The following is a 19,391-nucleotide window of genomic DNA, read 5'->3' on the forward strand; positions in this document are numbered from 1 at the left end:
TTTGCATCCACAGTTTTAACTAATATATTGCCTTGAAAAACTCAAAATAAAGGGAACTTCTAAACTGTAAGATCAACTTGAATCCTGTATCTACCAATGCTCAAAAAATTGCATGCTTTACTTCTTAGCATTTTATATATTTATTTCCAGAGTCCACTTATTCACTTCTATTTTAAGCAAAGCGCATATAAGATAAACTGTAAGCTATTCTCCAACAATCACAAGTAATCATCCATTTGCTATCAGTATTTCATTTACTATGAATATTGATTAACAAATATATTACTGAATGAGAAATAATCCTCTTCCTCTATCAAGTGCTGAATTCCTGTGATCATCTCATTAACAACGTCAGAACAGAGCCACAAAAAATGCTATTACAGGAACATCAAGTAATTCCAGTGTACAGAGATACAAACATTACATAATTAAGTGATTATGATTAACAGGGCAACACAGAATCATATCCACATAAAAATACATATTGCAAAAAAATTACTCTAGTCCTGTATGCAGTGACTTTTCATGTGAGCAATAACCTGCTCTGTTTTTACCTTTCCCCCACACTGGTGTAGATGTGAGAACTGGAAGAGGGATACAGAAATGTTCCCTGCTCCTTCTCCACATGGATGGGACTTTAATAAAGCACATACACCTCAGACTCTCCCTAAGAGCTGGGGCAGAGATCTCTTTCTCCTTGTTGAATAACTCTTGTGGTCCCTACTGAAGGGGGGAAAGGCACAGAAAATCTTCTCCCAACATCACTGTCCTGCCACGTGCCAGGAGAAAAATGTAATGCCTGAGATCAGCACCAGACAAGCTCCATGCAACCCCTTCAGCTCTTGCTAGAACTAAGAACACACTGAATATAAAGATCTATCTGTGACAATGAAGGGAACTCTGGTTGCTGCCTTTTTACCTAGTGGAGAGTACAAATTCATCATTTTCAGACCACCATAAATTAATCCTTAATATTTTCAAAGGCATTAAGTACTTGCTACAGCTTGAGCCAATTCGATGATTAGGTACTGACTCTCTATGAAATCTGTAATGTACCAGCCATGCACTCTTTTTCTTTTAAAAATGACAATTTCTAATTAGGTATAGAGCACCACACACTTTAGAAAATAGAAGGTTCTAGAGGGAAGTGTGCTTTCCCACCACAACCATGACAACTACATCTCTGATCATGAAATCATATTTGCACTTTGCTCAGAACTTTTGATCACTTGCATAGTCTTTCTTGCATTGCTTTCTCTTCAGCTCACCTCACACCCTTTCTGAAGAAAAAACATAAAATTGTTCAATGTTTCTCCTGAAGTGGAATTGGTTTTAAAGATTCAGTTTTGCACCTTGCCCGTGGCACAGCCACAACTAACAGATTTTAAAGATAAATTTTTTCTAGGGATGGATAATACAAAAACATAAATATATCTGAACCTGTTTCATTGGTGAGATATAAACTTGCATAATTCTGCATTTTATTTTCTCCCCAAGAAGCTGGGAAAACTTCATAACCAATATTGTTACTGTCCTGAATGAAGGTACGCCTACTCCTGCAGACCAAGAGAAAACTTCACTTTTTTAATGTTTAATCACTCATCTTCAATTGATCCATCAGAAAAAATAAAAACCAAACATCAACTTGTTCAAATCTCAAAGCCAGTGAGGTACACAGGTACCAACCAGTCACATAATTAAGAAATTAAAATGTTGTGCAAACTTACCTTTCATTTCAAAGGGAAGCATAATTCTTAAGTTAAAAAGGCATGAAAGGCAGAAAATTCCTTGAGGAAAAAAAGATATTCAGCCTTAAATCTGGCCTTCTACTTAATTTCATATTCTGACTAATTTGTTTTATGTTACCTAAAAAAATAATGGGCAGTGACTTACGATTATGTAGTTTTCAATAATTTTAAAAGCTGCTGTTTGGTGTTTGGTATTATTTTTCCATCTTCTTTTAATTCTTCTATCTCAAAGAATGACTTGCAGTAAATGCTTTCAATTACAACTTCAAAGTGTATTTGACAAGGGGTAGATAGAAGTTGTAAGTCCATCATTTCAGCACAGGGTCTACTCAAACTTCTGTCATCTCACACTTTATCAGTTGCAAAACACAGCTTAGGTATTTCCTGGATACTTTAAACTCACTTTTACTTTAGTTTCTGGATTATAGTGACCCCCAGCCAACAACCTCCTCAAAGGTGGAGAATGGCAATTGGTTCTTTTTAATCTTAGACCAATCAGTAGTCTTTAAAAGTACAGTCTACAAAGTTTAACAAGTTGCTGCTATCATACTCTGATAAGATGGTTCTGTTTCATAGATTTTATTTCTTGTTTTATTAAATATGCTGGTGCAGCACTTTTAATTCCCCAATTTTTTACAGAAGAAAAACACAAAGAAACAGAGGTTACTTCTATACAGGAGTAGGAGAACACAAAGGATTAGTACTTCTGGCATCGTAGAATTGAGCCAGGTCAGTAACACACGGTAATACTAAAACCCTGAAATTTAATTCTCTAAATTCACTAAATTCAGATTAAATCCACAAAACAAACCAAGTTGAGAAATAAAAAATTGAACACTCAAAAATCTCCCTGAAGTACACTAAAGACATTCAGGTCCTGCAGAACATAAGCGTAAAGAGGGATCATATCAGCCAGAATTTAAAACTGCAATACAATATCCAAATAATTTCCTTTTTAAAATGAATACAGCTAGCATATAGGTGGAAATACAAGTAATTCAATATTCAAGTAATTGTACCCCAAAAAAAAAACATAGTAAAAGGAATAGTTTTTATTGATTTGCTATACATAACCTTGAAGCTTTACAACTTCTCACCTTAGCACAAGCTTGTGCCCTTCACCAGGAGAACCATGAGCACTTGGTATGGCTTTTTTGCTGTTTAAGAAAGATTTCCATATCAAAATTGGTTACAACTTGATATCTTAATTTACAGGTACAGATAATGGCTGCTATCAGTAAACTGCTGTTAGAGCAAGAGAATGCACTTGAGGCATCTGCAAGAAAAAAAGAGAGAAAAACCAGAACCACTACCAAACAAATTGGGTTTGCCAGTAATTGCCTCATGGCACATTTTAAGACAACTTGGAAGTTGACAGCAGTAAATCTTATTGTGAAAACTGAATGCTATATAATTTCCTGTAAGGATTTGGTGTAGATGTGGGAGTGTAAAGGAGGAGGGGATGGAAGAGAAAAGATTTTTTTAATTTTTTTTTTTTATATAAAGACCATGCCAAAGAAAATGCAAATTCCCAGTTTTGATGTCTATTTTGAGGATCTGAAACAAGGCTTTTAATCAATGTATTATACATCAAATTGATAATGTTAACTTCTGATTATTCAAATGTATGAAATATTCATAGAGAACTGTCCAAACTTTTACATTTCTCAGACTTCTTTTCTCTATTAATTATCATGCCTGGAAGCTTTTTAGTAAAAGCAGCAGCCATCAGCCTGACTGAACCTGACAAGCTAGCAAGGCCCAATTACACTGGCACTCTGTGGCACTTTGATGTACTGGAAACGAAAAGAGATAGGGGCAAATTGTATAGCACATTATGTTAATGACTTGATTTAATCCAGCCACTAAACTTTATGTAGCCTGTTAAAAAAGATGCTAACACTAATTATGCCACTTTGGAAAGGAAAGAAGGGGACAAGCATTTCATACCGACAAAGTGAAGCTCATAAATGTTGTAAATGAAATGAAACAAAATGAAGTAATCTATGATTAATCATACATCATAGACAAGAAGAAAAGAGAAAGAAGCAAGTGGTACAGTTAAGTAGTGGAAAATCTGTTAGATACCCTTTGTGATCAACATATCTAAGAAATAACCATGAACTGTCTAATTTGCAACATGCAGAAAAACCTCAGTGTGATCTTAAATGGCTTAAACAGTTTGGCATACAACTCAGATCTAGGGGATAATTAGCATAACAATCTCCAAAAATCACAAGTTTTATTTACACTGTTTGATTACCAGCAGGATATTTATCTCAAAAGATAAAAGGCAGTGATTTTTAATCTTAAAAAAATACAAATTCAGTAACAATTTTGATATGCTGTATTCCATAATTAACCCAAGAATTCATATAAACCAATGCATATTCTAAAAATCCAATCTGTATCAAATATACTTGTTGTCTTAATAGTTCAGAGGTTTTATTGTTTCATCTACCCTTCATGAACATGCATTTTTGTTAGCACAAGAACAGATCAATGGGGAAAGGTAGAAATTGATGAACCTGAAATAAATCTACACAAAGTTCTCACAGAAGAACTCTTAAATGACTGTGATAAAATACATGACCAGAAAATTATAGAACAAGTGTATTGTATTTGGATTTAATAGAGATGAGTAGCACTAATTTCAGTTCTCAAAATTACAGGTGTCAATTGTTTCTAAAATTATACATATAAACAATGCAATTCCATCTTCAAAAGTACTCTCTGCATTTTTCTGAAGAATACATGAGTGATAGCATTTCAAAACCTCTTCTACAGCTTTAACAAAGAACAGCTACATTTCTCATACAAAGAATTGCTTCTTGTTGCTTTGTAGGATGTTTCACAGCCTTGAAAAGAGCATTTAAAAAAAATCAAGCTACCTCTAGGATATCACACTGCAGAACATAACAAACCATGAAGTCTGATAGGATCTAACAGTATAGCCCTGGTCCTTTTAAAGAAGGCTGAGACAGATCACAGAAGTATTAACTGTTAGAAGCACTGTCATCAATTTTACTTACTAGTTTTATATTTTTTAACATTGTTCAGTCAAATTTAGATTAGAAAATATGATTTTTTTTCAGAACTATTCTACTGAAATACTATTCCAAGAAAATTTTCCAAATTTGTATTAATGTGGTCTTATTTTTTATATATGTCTTTGTGGTAATTAATTGCTGGTTTTAAGCATAAATCAAGAGAACATGATTAGTGCACTTGCCCACAAATAATAATAGAAAAAGAAGTACACTGAAGTGATTTGATACTGTACATATATAACTTCACAGGAAACTGATGTTAGATACAGCAAAGCTACTCTTATACAGCATTAGGTTTAAAATATTTTTTAGTCTGGCCAAATAATTGCCATATACATTCTGACTCAGCTGTTTAATATTACTGGATAATGGACTTGAAATAATACAGTCATTTCTGTCAGATTTTATTGCTTCAAGAGGACTATCACCTTGATGTGAAAAACATTGGAAGAATCAATGTGGTTAAACCCCTTTGCTGCAGTCCATCTGAGTTTTGCTGAGGAGCCTGAGAGCAATATAAGTGCTTTACTAACAAATGAAGAATAACTGCCAGGCAAATCTTCTCTTCCTTGCAGAAGATTAACCCTGCAAATCAATGACCTTTATAGTCATCTAAACTGCATTTAGGTGTATTTTTTTCTGGTTTGTAAAAATAAAAAAGCAGTGCTTCCCAGATGAAAGTTGAGGACTGGAATGATAGAAGTTCTGTGATAGATTGAGGTATGAACAACTGTTAGCTTTATACACAACTATGGCCTGAATTTGTGGATTTCCTCTGACTATGTTTAACACCATGTACACATAAAGAAGAATTTATCCTTTTTTAAAAGAAAAAAATAGTTCTGCATGCAGGTGGATTATTTCAGAGCATTTTGGGTTTTTCTCCTCTGAAGCAAATTACTTATAAACACAACAGGGATTCAACATCATATTTTTTCCAATTTTTCTAATGTAGTCTTACACAGAAGCTGCAAACAAATGAACATGAAATTTTAGCATTCTGTTTGTGCTTTTACTGTAAACTTGGTATTGTGGACCTGGTCTATTTCAATGATAAACAGTTTAAGCTCAGAGGTGGAACAGGATGACCTGCCTTTTATAATCTTTAAATAAATCTGCCTCTAACAAGTTTAAGTCACGAATATGATAAGACATACTACCCCTCTCTCTGTCTGAAAGGATTTCCAATAGCAGCATTGGCTGTTATCTGCAGACAAAAGGAGCATAATCATTAAAATGGTCTTTAGAACAGCCTAGTTCTAAGGGAGAATATAAAGACATTTAAAATAGAAGCCAGGTTTCCCTTAATATTTTATGAATCTAGGTCAGATACCAGATTTTTGCATTCAATTATGATACAGTTTCCATTTGGGAAGAAAATAACACCACCATATCCACTACCCAGCTTCAGCTATAAAGTACACCAGAATATAATTTCTGTCATGGAGCTTCTCATAACGAGGCAGCTCCCACGGCTAGTAAGAAATGCCTAAGAAAATGGAAAGAGACATAGATTTATTAACAAAATACAGTTACTTATTCATAAAGATGAATTCTACCTTCTGGTTCCAATCCTTCAGTTATTTCTCTCTCATTTCCAGAAGTAATTGATGTTTGGTCAGCTAACTGCTCCTCTGACAGATGTGAGAGCTTTTCTGTCTCCTGTTAAATTTCTTCAGCCATCTCCACCTTATCATCTTCTAGCCTTTCTTGTTTAACCTTCTGTCCCATATGCTACATAAAAAGATAAACTTACAGTCTTTATAACACCCCTTGAATAGTGAAACTTACTAAAATTCAAAACTTAAAGAGTTATGGCCAATATGCAAAGTCTTTAAACAATGGCATTGCTTATGCAGCCCAGGAAACAATGAGAAGTTGTCAACTGCAGTAACAAATAATTGATAGAGTAAAAAGAAATTCTCTAACGATGTATATTTGTGAAAACATAACTATTATAATCACTTGCTACCTGTCAACATATATTCAGCCTCTTAGATTTCCAGATTCATTTATATTTCAGCTCTTTCAGTTCTACAAGGCTCAGTTTAAAAAAAAAAAACCAAAACCAAGAAAACCTGCTCCACTACTATCTTATTCAGTTAGCAATTTTACAAATAAATTATACAATATCTTCTGTTTCAAAAGCAAACTAATATAATTTAAAAAAGAATCAGTCTGGTCACATAATACAAACATTCTCTAAGGTAAAATATCTTCGGTATGCAACTTTGAGGTAATCTTACTCCCTTGGTTCACTTTGAGCACTTTGAGTACAATTCTGTACAATAACATCTCATTAATAGATTCAACATTGCAGGGTAGTGTCCAGGATGGAAACTCAGTGATGACTCAGTGAAGTCAATCATGTAAATCCCAGAGATGTGAGGCCCTGCTGTGCTCTCCTGGAGAACTGCAGCAGTGCCAGCACCTTTAGTGCCAGCAGCTCCCTCTGCATGGGCACCTCCCAGGCTCACCCACCCTCACATTTGACACCCTGGAAGGACCATGGCAGACAGCAAAGCCTGGGCTGATCCCCATCCACACATTTCCAGAGTCTTTGAGGTCTAAACCCTGCTTGGTGGGAAGCACAAAGGGATTTGATGTGATTTATTCACTGAATCCATGGTAGGTACCTCTTAGGTTGATGGGTACCCGTACACACATGGAAATAGGTCACATATCACTTTATCTGTGTATGGGAATGGATTATGGCATGAATGTTACTATCTCATACCTACAGCCAGGTCATTGTTATAACTCTAGTGAACCCTATGAGATTGCTTGGTAAATGTTAAAATACTCAGTGATTAAGTGCTGCTAAACTCTTTTGCACCCTTATCTTTGCATCCATATCTTGGCACATTTACCCCCTTTGCATTCCTGAATTTAATACAAATCATTCCAAATTGTTTCTAATTCAATCTTCCTTCATATGCTTTAAATCTGTGTAGTAAGTGAGCCTTGCCAACAAACTCAGTAAAGCCATGTTTTCACAAATTCATATTAAACCCTGCTTTTGCCAAAACCTTTGATAGTATTCCTTTAATTGGCCAAACCACTTGTTCACAATACCTATTTAGCGATATGCCAAAGTCATTCCATTTATTCATTATTTCCCTCTGCCATATAGGGGTAATTTTTAGAGGGAAGGCAAAACAAACTCCATCCAAACAAGAGCAAAATGTGCAGGGCTAGAAGTTGGACTTTGGTGATCCTTGAGGGTGCCTTCCAACTCCTCACTGTGTTCTACAATTCTGTGAGATGATGCCCCTGTTATCCCTTCCAACCTGAATCATTCTGTGAATACTTCTGCAGTAGCAATGATAAAAAGCTGTAATCAAATCCTAGATACACAGGGCTTGAAGGGTATTAGAATATCTATGCAAGTTGCAGCAACTTAATAACAATTAAAAGTGTAGTACCCTGGTGACACAGTCAGGGGTACAAGAAGCTATGAAGTGCCAATCTGGGGAAGGCAAAGATTGCCACTTAAACATTAGGCATGCACTTAAAAGACTGCAGTTAAATTAAATATAGAAGGACAGAGTATGGAAAGTGTTGCCTAATTTTCCAAATTCAGCTTAACCAAATAAGAGTACAGCCCCTGATATTTTCATGCTCTAAATATTATTTTAAATTTAGCATTATATAATCAAGCTATCAGTAACAACTGCCAATATGTTGTAACTTCATATTAATGTAGCTTAAGGTATCTTTATTTATATTAGCATCACTTAAGGCCAATTTTGCTAACACTTGATGTGGTCAAAAATTGTTTAAATGTTCAATTTAGTATTAGATGTCAATAAAGCTACTCAGAATCTTAATAGTAAGCACATGATGAACTGAAGCCATACTCATAAGAATTATTCACAACAAGTTCATTCCATTAAATTGTTCACAGAAACACTTTTTTAAAAATACACATTTGAATAATCAAATCTAAAAATATTTAGGTTACTTCTGGTCCATGTTCTTCTTTTGTAAACCTTATATATTGCCTCAATATATAACACAGTGTTGAGATATAAAAAGAGATTGCAAAGTCTTAAATATTCACTGAGAAGTTGCCCTACAGCTTGGGAAAGACACATATGAAATAATCTCTTCAGTAGATTAAAAGAAAAATGTATTATTGTAAATCAGTGTATACTGAAAATATTAAAAATTTCTGAATTAATGAAGTTGAAAGACAATTAAACATTGCCAAAGGCCTGTATAGACTTTGTGTAACTTTGTACAGTAAATAGAATAGTGCCTTTTAATTTGAGGGAAACTGTCAGATGGGCCTCTTTTCTGTAAGAGCTTTCAATGTAGAGGAGAGAAGAAACACTGAATAAAGAGTAAGTATTAACCCAACAGAAGAAGAATAAATGCAGCTGAAAAAATATGAGCCTCATTCAGCATATAATCTGTGTTTGGTGAATTTTTGTATTTAATAGCTAGTCATAACCTTAGCATATTGTACAAATGTTCACTTAAAAGGCAGCTTTGAAATCACCAGCAATAGAAACTACACTTTTCTGGGCAATATTCCTGAACTTCAACATAGGTATGACCTCACATCTTGAGAAAATATTAGGTTTTTTCCAGAAAAATACCTCTTTCTACTTTGATCTTGTCAAGGATTGCATTTTTGTCTGCTAAATCAGATTTGATAGCCATCTCTAGTTTAGCAATTTGCAGTTTCATTTGCTGTTCCTTTGATTTCCATTGCTGTTCATGGGTCATACAGAAGACACTGTAATAAACCATATGGCATGTGAAAAACTTTTAGAAATCAGCTTCAACAGAAAATAATAAAGAAAAAAGCTTTTAGTGGCACAGAGACCACTGTCATCATGTCTTAGGAATTAAGTAAACACATGCTGGTCTGCTGCTGTTGAAACCAAGGCGCCTTTCTCAGGCTGCGGTTAAACAACATGAAAGAGTTTGTGGGATGAGCAAAGGAACTGGCCTTAATTTAGAGATCCAAAGTCAAAAAGTTGGCAGCATGCAACATTTGTGGGACTAGAAAAGGAATTCAGATGCATATCCCAGAATAATCCACAAGTCCAAACCTCAGCAACTGACAACTAACAAAACCATTCTTTCCGCATACAAAACCTCTTAATGTAGAGAACTGGGATCATCCACCTGATTTCTTTTAAATCTGTGAAACATGCAGAGCATAAAGTCAGTTGCCTGTTCAAAGAAAAATGTTGACCACAAAGTGACAACAGTTTTCTCATACTGTAAAACAACAATTCTGATACTGATTAAGAAGCACATTTAAAGTAATCGTTCTCCTACTTAAAAGAAAAAAAAACAGAGGTGGGCCAAGAAATTAGAATAACTTCTTTGCCTGTAACACATTATTTACTTGTAAACTACAAATCTATGTGCAATAAGGATTGCATGGACACAGAACTAGAACTGCTGAAACCACAACAAAAAGCGTTACTCAGATTAAAACTAAATTAAGTTAATTATATAATTTATAGTGTAATTCTCAGTAGGCAAAAAGACAAAGCTATGAAATGAGTTTTCATATAAATTAGACACAGTGGTATAGTCTTTATATTATTATATTTGCATTCTTATTTACTGAAAAAAATGTCGATGTTCACCAAGCACAAACCAGTTTATTCACTTTTGTACTCCATGAAAAACAGTAATTGTAGGATTTTGTAAACAAAAAAAGTCAGTTCCTCAACTCTTTGGTGAAGCTCATCAGCCAAAAAACTTTATATTTTACATACACCAATGTATTAGAAATCTTCTGATCTCTATTTTTTTATCCACCTATCTCTAGAAGAGATCTATGTAACAAGCCTTGACCACAAAGAGAGGAGGAAGAGATGCTGCAGAACACATAGGACACGTGAGGACAGCCCACATAGGTTCACAGACTCTACATGCTGATAGTTCTGAGTTCCTGTGAGTGCATTTATATCTCATATATTTGAAGAATGACTTTAAGATTAAAGAAATAAAATATTATAGCATGAATTGCAAACCCTAAAGTAAGAGTGTTTATACTCCTATATGTATTATTCATTAAAACATTGTAAATCCCTGTGTTTTGTCTTTTTCTCATACTATATCTAACCTATGTACACAGTTTTCTAGGCATAGAGCATTTCATAGTGTGACTGTTTTCACAGCATGCATGAGCTAAAGCAGAGCTTCTAAGTCCTGCAGTAATACATGCATCACTCTCCTATAATTTTGCAGCTAATCTACAGGCAATATAATGCACTGAATCCACTACCACCCCACAGTATTGCAAAGGTACAGAAGAGACAGTGTGTCCTCTAACTGCTTAGAGTTTAATTGGCTTCCATAAGGAAAGCATAACTCTCTTCAAAAGAAAAGAAATACTGTCAGTTTCCACACTTCTGAAAATGTTTTCAAGTTTGAATGACCACAACACCCAGTTATATGTGAGTTCATCAGCTTTAGGTAAAATTACTTCACTTAAGGATGTTAGTTCAGTTTTTTAGAAGACCGTGCTGGCAGAAAAATCATTAGGCATTATTATTATGGTAGTTAAGAATGTAGATGTTTTAATGAAGAACATTTTAGAAGACAGGTTGTATCTGAACCCATATAATGCTAATGTTTATGTCAGTTTGAATTGAGTCCACGTGTGTTGCTTTCTTCTTTCAAATTTTAAGATTACATTTACTTGAATTCATGAGGAATTTCTTTCATATTTACTGTATTTGACTGGAGTTGAAGCCATCTGTGTAACTATAATGGTCAACCACATCTGGCACCATTTCCTTTGGAGGGAGTTTAAGCATTGCTAGATTTGCATTACAAGGTCATATGAAAACAATTCCTCCAAACCTTTTATACAAACGAATTGTTTTCTTGAATACTGACTAAATAATAAGAGTCAACTGACAAATTCATACTTGGTCTTTGCAAATTTTTCAGATCCAGTTCTGCAGTCTTGGCTTTGGCAAAATCCCCATCAACATCAAATAAATGTCCCAAAAATAACTTTAGCAAAGAATGGGTTTATGCACCTTTGCCTCCACTTAAAAGTTGAAAAAGAATTATTAATTAAGTGGCACCTGTGGACACTGGCCTATCTACTGCTAGCCCAGGTAAGGTCTAGTAAAGTTGCATTGTTCAAAGAGGAAACCAAAAAAGCTGACCATTAAATGGTGGCTTTAGAGTCCTTCTCTTTCTAATTTATTGATATCTATGCAATAACATGGAATGATGAAAGATGAATCAAGGTTTAAATGAGAGTATATGAAAAGACAGATCATTTTAGTGAAAGAAACACCATAGTATAGATTATTTGCAATAATGTAAGCTTATTTTCAATTTCTCTTGTTAAATATCTTATCATCCCATTATGTTTGTAAGTAGAACAGAAAATTTCAAGCCAAGATTGTTAAGTTGATTTATTAGTAAGAATTATTTCTCTGAATAAATGATTGAGAATAAACAAAAACATCATCAGAAATATTTATGACATGATCAAATTTTGGAGAAATCTCCAGCAGTTAACTAAAGTGAGAGACAAGTGACCAACTTCTTCATACAAAACTCTAAATTTTGTGATTATACAACTGTTGCACCTCCTAAGTAAAAAAAAAAAAGTTTTAAGCTGTTAAGTTTTTTAACAGAGCTGATGAAATACAGTAGAGCACCTGAGAATTTCCATATTCAGTCATATGATGAACAGCAGCCTGAGCAGAGTTACACATGTGCAAAAGCACAAAATATATATACACACATTACAGCACACAGTATATTAAGATCTATTTTAAAAGGACCAGAAGCAAATTCTCTGTATGCAGAAATCCTAACTTACCTTATGCAGCTTATCATAGTTTTTGTTCAAGAGTTCATTCTCTTTTTCTGGATTGTTTATTCTTTCCTGTTATTAAAATGAAGAGAGAAGTTTCAAGTAATGCACAGCACAAAATGAAATTACAATGAATGTGTGAACAGAAATAGCAAATAATTTTAGGCCACGTCAGGCTATTATTTGTTCTTTTAATACAACTGTCTCTCAGAAGCTTTATAAGATAAATCCACATGGATTTACTTACATTAGCCCAAAGTCTTTTCCATGCTTTTTAGATGAAGCTGAGAGTAGCATGTTGCAGTTGATCAACAATCTAATCACATTCCATCTTATGCAAAATAATATAAAAGTGTGTTCTATTTTTAAATTCCCTTTTAGTAAGTGACAATCAGTATTAGCTAGGGCATGGCTTTTGCATAGAAAATATTTTTAGTGACATTATAGAAACAACACACCCTTGATTCCAAAACACTCACTACAGCAGGACCTGGTTTAAGGACATGAGATATTTAAGTAGAGAATATCTACCCTCCATGCATTACAACATTTAAAACGTTTGGCAAAAATATCTGTGAGGTAAACTTGGGTCATGTAAAATACATTTATTTACAACAGGTAAAGCAGGTGGTAAAACTAAATAAAAGTTGCTACAAAATGCAAGAAAAATCAGGTAGGTTTTCACATTTTTATTCCTTATAGATTGAAGAAAATGGGGAAGAAAGCATTCCCCATCTGATGTTTACTCCTGTATCTGGACAACTTGTTAGTGATGAGAGAAGTCTCTCAGAGTCACAAGACATAGAAATAGAAGTGACTGATTTGAATTGCTGTGTAAGATGTAACACTGTACTCTAATTAAATCAGGTACAAAGAATACTAGAAAGTAGCAATACATGATCAATAAACAAGTATTATGGTTTTTTTCTATTAATAAACCACTTTTTTAGTATCAGAATTGACATGATGTCTTATGTTTTAACTTCAAATATAGTCCAAACACTGGTGGTTCAGATCAGGTGTGGGTCACAGTTCTATGAAATACAAACAGCATTTTGGTCAGAAGTTTTTGTTTTGAATAGGATAAAAAAATATATAGTACCACTCTTCTAAATATGTTTGAAAGGTCTATCCACATCTTCTCCATTGAAATGTACCCCAACATTTATTTTTCCCTTATCTGTATGCACCACCTAAAGTAAAAGATTCTAGCTCCTGCCCACAGCCTCACTTCCTCCGTCCCTCTGTTTGAAATAGCTACTGACTGCAATTTGTTTTGAAGATGGAACTATTTTAACTTCCCCTCTTTAAGCTGTTCATTCAGTTCATCACCTTTTCCTAAGCATCATGGTTGGTCTTTAAGTTCTTTAGGCTCTATGAAAAGAAAGGAATATCCAGAAAAAAATAAAACAAATTATACCTAGTAGAATGTTACAACACAGCATATTCCAGCAGTGGTCTGTGTCCCTGGCAGAATTTAGTGTATATATTCTCAATGTGGTCAACAGGAGACACTCTTGATCTGAGTAACTGAAGGCATGGCTGGGGGAAGGTGGCACTCCTGGTGCTCTCATCAACATTAAACCCTCAGTTCAGTCCTGATGAAAACAACCAAGAAATACATCTGTTCAGCAATTAAAAGATTTTGCTGTGGTTATGGTGGTTAGACATGCTGACCAAAAAACACCGCAGCAGCAAGCAGAAATGAATGTTGACCACAGTTATGGTAATCACAGAGCTTGGCACAGCTCTGTTAACCCTTAATTGTAGATATATAATTGTTCATAATCCTAATACATTCAGTTCTCTTTTCCTACTAGTAGTACTTTAAAAAGGCACTTCTGATTTCTTTTATATTTTCATTTATTTCAATGGATGACATTAAGGCACATTTAACCAATTTTAATATTAAATGAAGAATGCTGATAGAACATCTATTTTCAGAGTATTAGTTAACACTATAGCAGCTACATTCCACAAATGCTTTAATAAAGCCTCATTCATTAAGAATTTCAATGTAAATAATATTCAAAGTTGAAACAACAGAGCACAGAAGTCAACCTTCTGTTTAATAAAATGAGTGTATGAAAATTTATGCTAAATACCTATGTGTATAGATAGTGCTTAATGATTGCAGACAGAATAAAGTTAGTTTCAGTTTTTTCAATATACTATTTCCTACAAAGTAGCTATAATAGTTATGTTATGTGCCATCTAAACTAGAAATTTTGGATTTTACAGTTATTCACATTTAGTAGACATGTTTCAAAGATTCAAATTATTTCAAATTGGAAAACCATAGGATCCATTCTCTTATAACAAAAAAGAGCCACAAAAAACACTCATCCTTCTCCAAAATGCAACTTTCACTGTGAATATTAGAAATAATGTCTTCAAATAGCAGTTTGAGTCCTTAGCCCATGTTTCCATTCAGCTGCTGCCAAGAAAGAGGCAAAAGCACTTGATGTTTGTTGTAAATTACCAGAAAGTTGCATATGATTTAAAATGGAACAGTTTACTTATTGCTTTCTATTTAAGAACCCAAAAAGCCCTGTGAAACCTGTCTTGCCTGGAATTTCCATAGCTCACCCTATTAAAAAACTAGATTTGAGCCGCTGACAGAAGAGCTGCTTTGGCAGAAAGGATGCAGGTATTGCACCAAAGAGGGGAAGAAGGTAAAGCACAGCAAAAGGTAGAAATGAAACAACATGGGGAAAAAGGAATGGAACAAAAATCTAATGGCACAGGTGTGATGTTGAATGCTAAAGGGTAAGAGCAGTCAGAGGTTACAGGGATTCCTGTGCTTCCAGCTCACAAGGCTAGGACACTTTCCAGAGCCCTACTGCAGTGAGGATTCCCCGACTCACAGGAACTCTCCCATTTCCAAGCTGCCAATCATTCCACCTCCATATGCACATGCAGTTCTCCAAACACATATGGGAAAAAGAAGGCAAGAGCTGTAATTTCACATTCAGTGATATTTTCATGAAACTGTTCTTTTTATAAAGAAAATCATTACTTACAGTAGCCTTTTAAAATAATTTCCATGAACTTAAGAACACAAGTTCAAACTGAATCACTGAGAACAAAATAGCCAAATCTCCCTAACTTTATGGAAGACTGATAAAATTAGGGTGGTCTGGTACCTCTTTTTTTGGTAAATTGGTATATTTAAGTCAAAGCTCTCACTTTAAATCATCAGGAGTCTCTTTCAGTGGCCACACAGCCCAGTTCATTCTTCACAATCTGCCTGGGATAGCCTCCTAGACTCTTCTAAAAAAAGCCCGAAACTTAAGACTAAAAATCCTTCCTCCATTTGGAGCAGCTTGAGAGAAGTGGTTCGTTTTCATGCACTCAGTATTGACTGAAAATCAAGAACTGTGCATATTTTTTTTCCCATTTACACTGGCTTATGAGTTAAAAGTAGAGAAATGACCAAATTCCAAGTATCTCTTGAAACTGGAGAAATTTCCATTCTATTGCTAAGAGAGAACTGCTTTTCTCAACCAGTTGTTTACAGCCTTGATAATTTCCACACGGTCCCAAATGTTTAGGCTTCAAATTTAAAAAGAAATATATCATAAGCTTTTGAAAAGTTGAACTCATTTTGCAAATCAGCTTTCTACAATAGTTTTTTCAATTCCAAAAATGTGGCAGATTTAGTGTGTAATGCCCAAATTAATTTCTTCTTCTATAATTGACATTACAGAATGTAGGTAGATAAACATTAAGATACAGCAGCTTTAAATAATACATCAACATCTTTGATTATTGTATAAAAGAGGACATGACAGAAAAAACTTCCATCCTACACTTAAAGAGATTATTTGTTCTCCATTTACTTTTCCATCATCTGAAGTATTTGGTGCCAGCAGAATATAATTTTTATTAATTCTCTCTTATAGTGTAAACATATCCAATTCTGCTAATAAAAGGGTCTTAGCAACTTGTAACACCTGAAGGCCTGGACTCAAACATGCTGCAGGTGTGTCAACTACATGAAAATAATTTAATATTTATGTAGACATTCTTACAATTCTAAAATTACAACTACAAGATTTGATGATGATTTGTATTAATATAAATTATTATAAATTTAAAAAAAATCCTTCAACACTTAACATTTGAAAAGGCATTTTCTCTTCCAATATTTATCAGTTTTAGATGTATTGGACATACGGTCACAATGCCACGCTGGAGCAAGGGAATGGACTACAAAGCTTACACATCTGTAAACCAGCTGGATACGTGAAATATTTTCCTTTTATTCTTCAAAATATCAAATGCTATTGTGTTTTGGCATTAACCAGTTAATTGTCCTTGCACAAAAGATAAACACAGTCACAAATCTGAGATCTTCCCCAAGAAACAGGCCTAACTCAAAGCTAAAACTATCATGTGTCTCAAACATGTTATCTACATAAATTAAAGTTGTGGTGAGTATAGACAGCAGCACTGTCTCATGCTAGTTATTTAAAAGCTAATGTAGTGGCACGTTTTTATTAATCTTGTTCCACACATCAAACAAAAGGGTCTGATGCCTTCAAAGGCCCTTTTTTTTCCTTTCTTTTTTAAGCAGGGGACTTCTTTTTTTCTTTTTAAGTAGAAAAAGGAGCAGATGATAGTGAAATTTATGATGTACAGATGTAAACTCCATAGCTTCTGACAGTCACATTAACTATTTTTTCAACAGTGAATGAAAGGGCATTTGATTCAAACAGGTTTTAGATATTAATATTATGGAGCAAATTATTCAAATTCAGAAGTGAAAAATTACTTTTTATTTGGATCATTTCAATCCTTGCAATTTTAAGAGCTAGAGAAAGCATGTGCAATTAATTAATTATTAGTCCATTCCATTGATCACAATATCTTTATTTATTTGAATAAAATATGCCTAAGAAATGTCCATTGCATCCAGGTATACGAAAAAGAACTTCCTGTTGAACAATGAGATCTCAGATTTCATGGGTAAGGCACAGTTAATTGAGCAAGACTGTTGGGAAGGATCATTCTTCTAGAAATGAAGTCACAAACCAGTAGAATAGAAAATGATGATCTACACAGGCTTCTCCCTCTCAGGTAGGTATATTCTGCTCCCTGAACATCTGCTCAGGTATTTGGATACTACTTAAAAATGGGGGTTGTATACAGAAATAATATAAATTAAGTAGTATTTTTCACTAAAACAAATACTTTACTCAAAGTAAAGTATAAGGCTAAACTTGTACTGAGATAGCTCAAGCAATATTTTTTTTAGTGACCAAAAAGTGGGAAAAAAAAAATTGCCACAGAACCTGGACACAGAGAAGTAGAGCTTAACAGAAGTCAGAAAAAGAAAAGGAACTAATATCCCTTTGGAGGCAATAACATTAATTAATTAGCAAACTGATCCTAGCTCTATGCCTTCTACCACAACTGCAGAAATCAGGAACATGAACTCTATCCTTCCTTTAAACCTCATCTTTGTCCTGGCTTTAAAAGTCTGAAATGGAAAACTAAGTTAGGAGAAAGTGACTCTTAAAAAAGCGAAGGATTATCTTTGGGGTTAATGCCTGAACTACACCAAAGAGACAATCTCTCTTCCAGACCTCTTATCATTTGGATTAAAAGCACACAGAGTGGAGTCCCAGTAACAGGCTGGGGACCAGCTGTGTGGGAATGGGGCACTGATAGCAACTTACACCAGAAGGAAATGATTAAAGAAAGGATCTTGACCTCCACTGTACAAATTTATGCCAGTAAATCCCAGATGGCTACGCTAATAAAATTGAGGTCTAATTAAACCACATCCCTTGCATCTTGCCTTTGCTTCCATATGAACAGGACATGGATTCAATACTGACACTACTCTTAAGGAGTCCTGACTATTGTATTTACTGGATTAGTGGCTCGAAAACTTTTACCCATTCATACTCAGAACTGAAAACCAAGCAAGTAAAATATGTATCACCACCAAACTTCTCAGGGTCACTCGCCCTCTATCTGGCAAAATAAACAAAAGGCTTTTCAGCTGATTGTTCTCAACCACAAATGCACCAACGTCCAAGACACAGCCCCAAGCAGAGAAGAGCACGAATGTGCAGTACTATCTAATCTACATACATCTAATTGATTTAAGTAACACAACTAATTGGTTTAAATCCAGAGTAACAATGCAGTAAAAAATGCCAAAGCATTAAAAACTGACAAGCAAATAAGCTTTTTTCATTAAAAAATCAACTAAATAAAACACACAACAAAAAGCACAAACACGCAAATGCCTCTTTCACAAATGCAGTCTGGGATGGCTTTAAAGATATTTTTGGAAAGCACTATGAGCTATTAATTAATTTGAAGATACCTGCTTGCAAAATGATTTTATTTAGAACTTATGCTTTACCTTGCACACTGTGTACCATAGGCATCAAATCACAAGGCTGTGGTTTCAGCCATCTTTTCATTACAAGCAGTCAAGTTAATTGTAGATAAATTTTGTGCTTAAAATTTGTTTAGTCTAATAATCCATAGGCCAAGTTTGTCCCTTAAGGCAGATTTCTACATTCCTGAAAGAATCCCCAAACAAACTCCAATTAAATATGGAAAAAAAACATTGATTGCAGCCACATTAAAATAATCATCTCAAGGAGTGCTGCATGTGAACTCAACTCTTGTATGTAGCTCTAGTGTTAGACAGAAACTGCAGTGAAGCTGCAAAAGCAGCTTTAAAATATGACTGGATATTTGTGGATATAGGACTCAGCATAACCAGCACTTCCCTTCCTAATTGATGGTGGACTA

General features: G+C 34.4%; 1 long non-coding RNA gene across 1 annotated transcript in view; it reads right to left on the reverse strand.

The window, feature by feature from the left end:
• The window catches only part of LOC131563638 (uncharacterized), a 32,089-nt gene extending 17,882 nt beyond the window's left edge, over positions 1-14,207 (reverse strand). Inside the window, exons 1-2 of the long non-coding RNA XR_009275304.1 lie at positions 14,032-14,207; positions 12,618-12,683 (exon numbers count right to left, since the gene is read on the reverse strand). This is a non-coding gene — a long non-coding RNA (uncharacterized LOC131563638). The remainder of the gene's footprint in view (positions 1-12,617; positions 12,684-14,031) is intronic.
• Positions 14,208-19,391: the final 5,184 nt, after the last annotated feature.

Source organism: Ammospiza caudacuta, chromosome 13 (genome assembly GCF_027887145.1).
Source record: "Ammospiza caudacuta isolate bAmmCau1 chromosome 13, bAmmCau1.pri, whole genome shotgun sequence".
In the NCBI taxonomy this organism is placed as follows: domain Eukaryota; kingdom Metazoa; phylum Chordata; class Aves; order Passeriformes; family Passerellidae; genus Ammospiza; species Ammospiza caudacuta.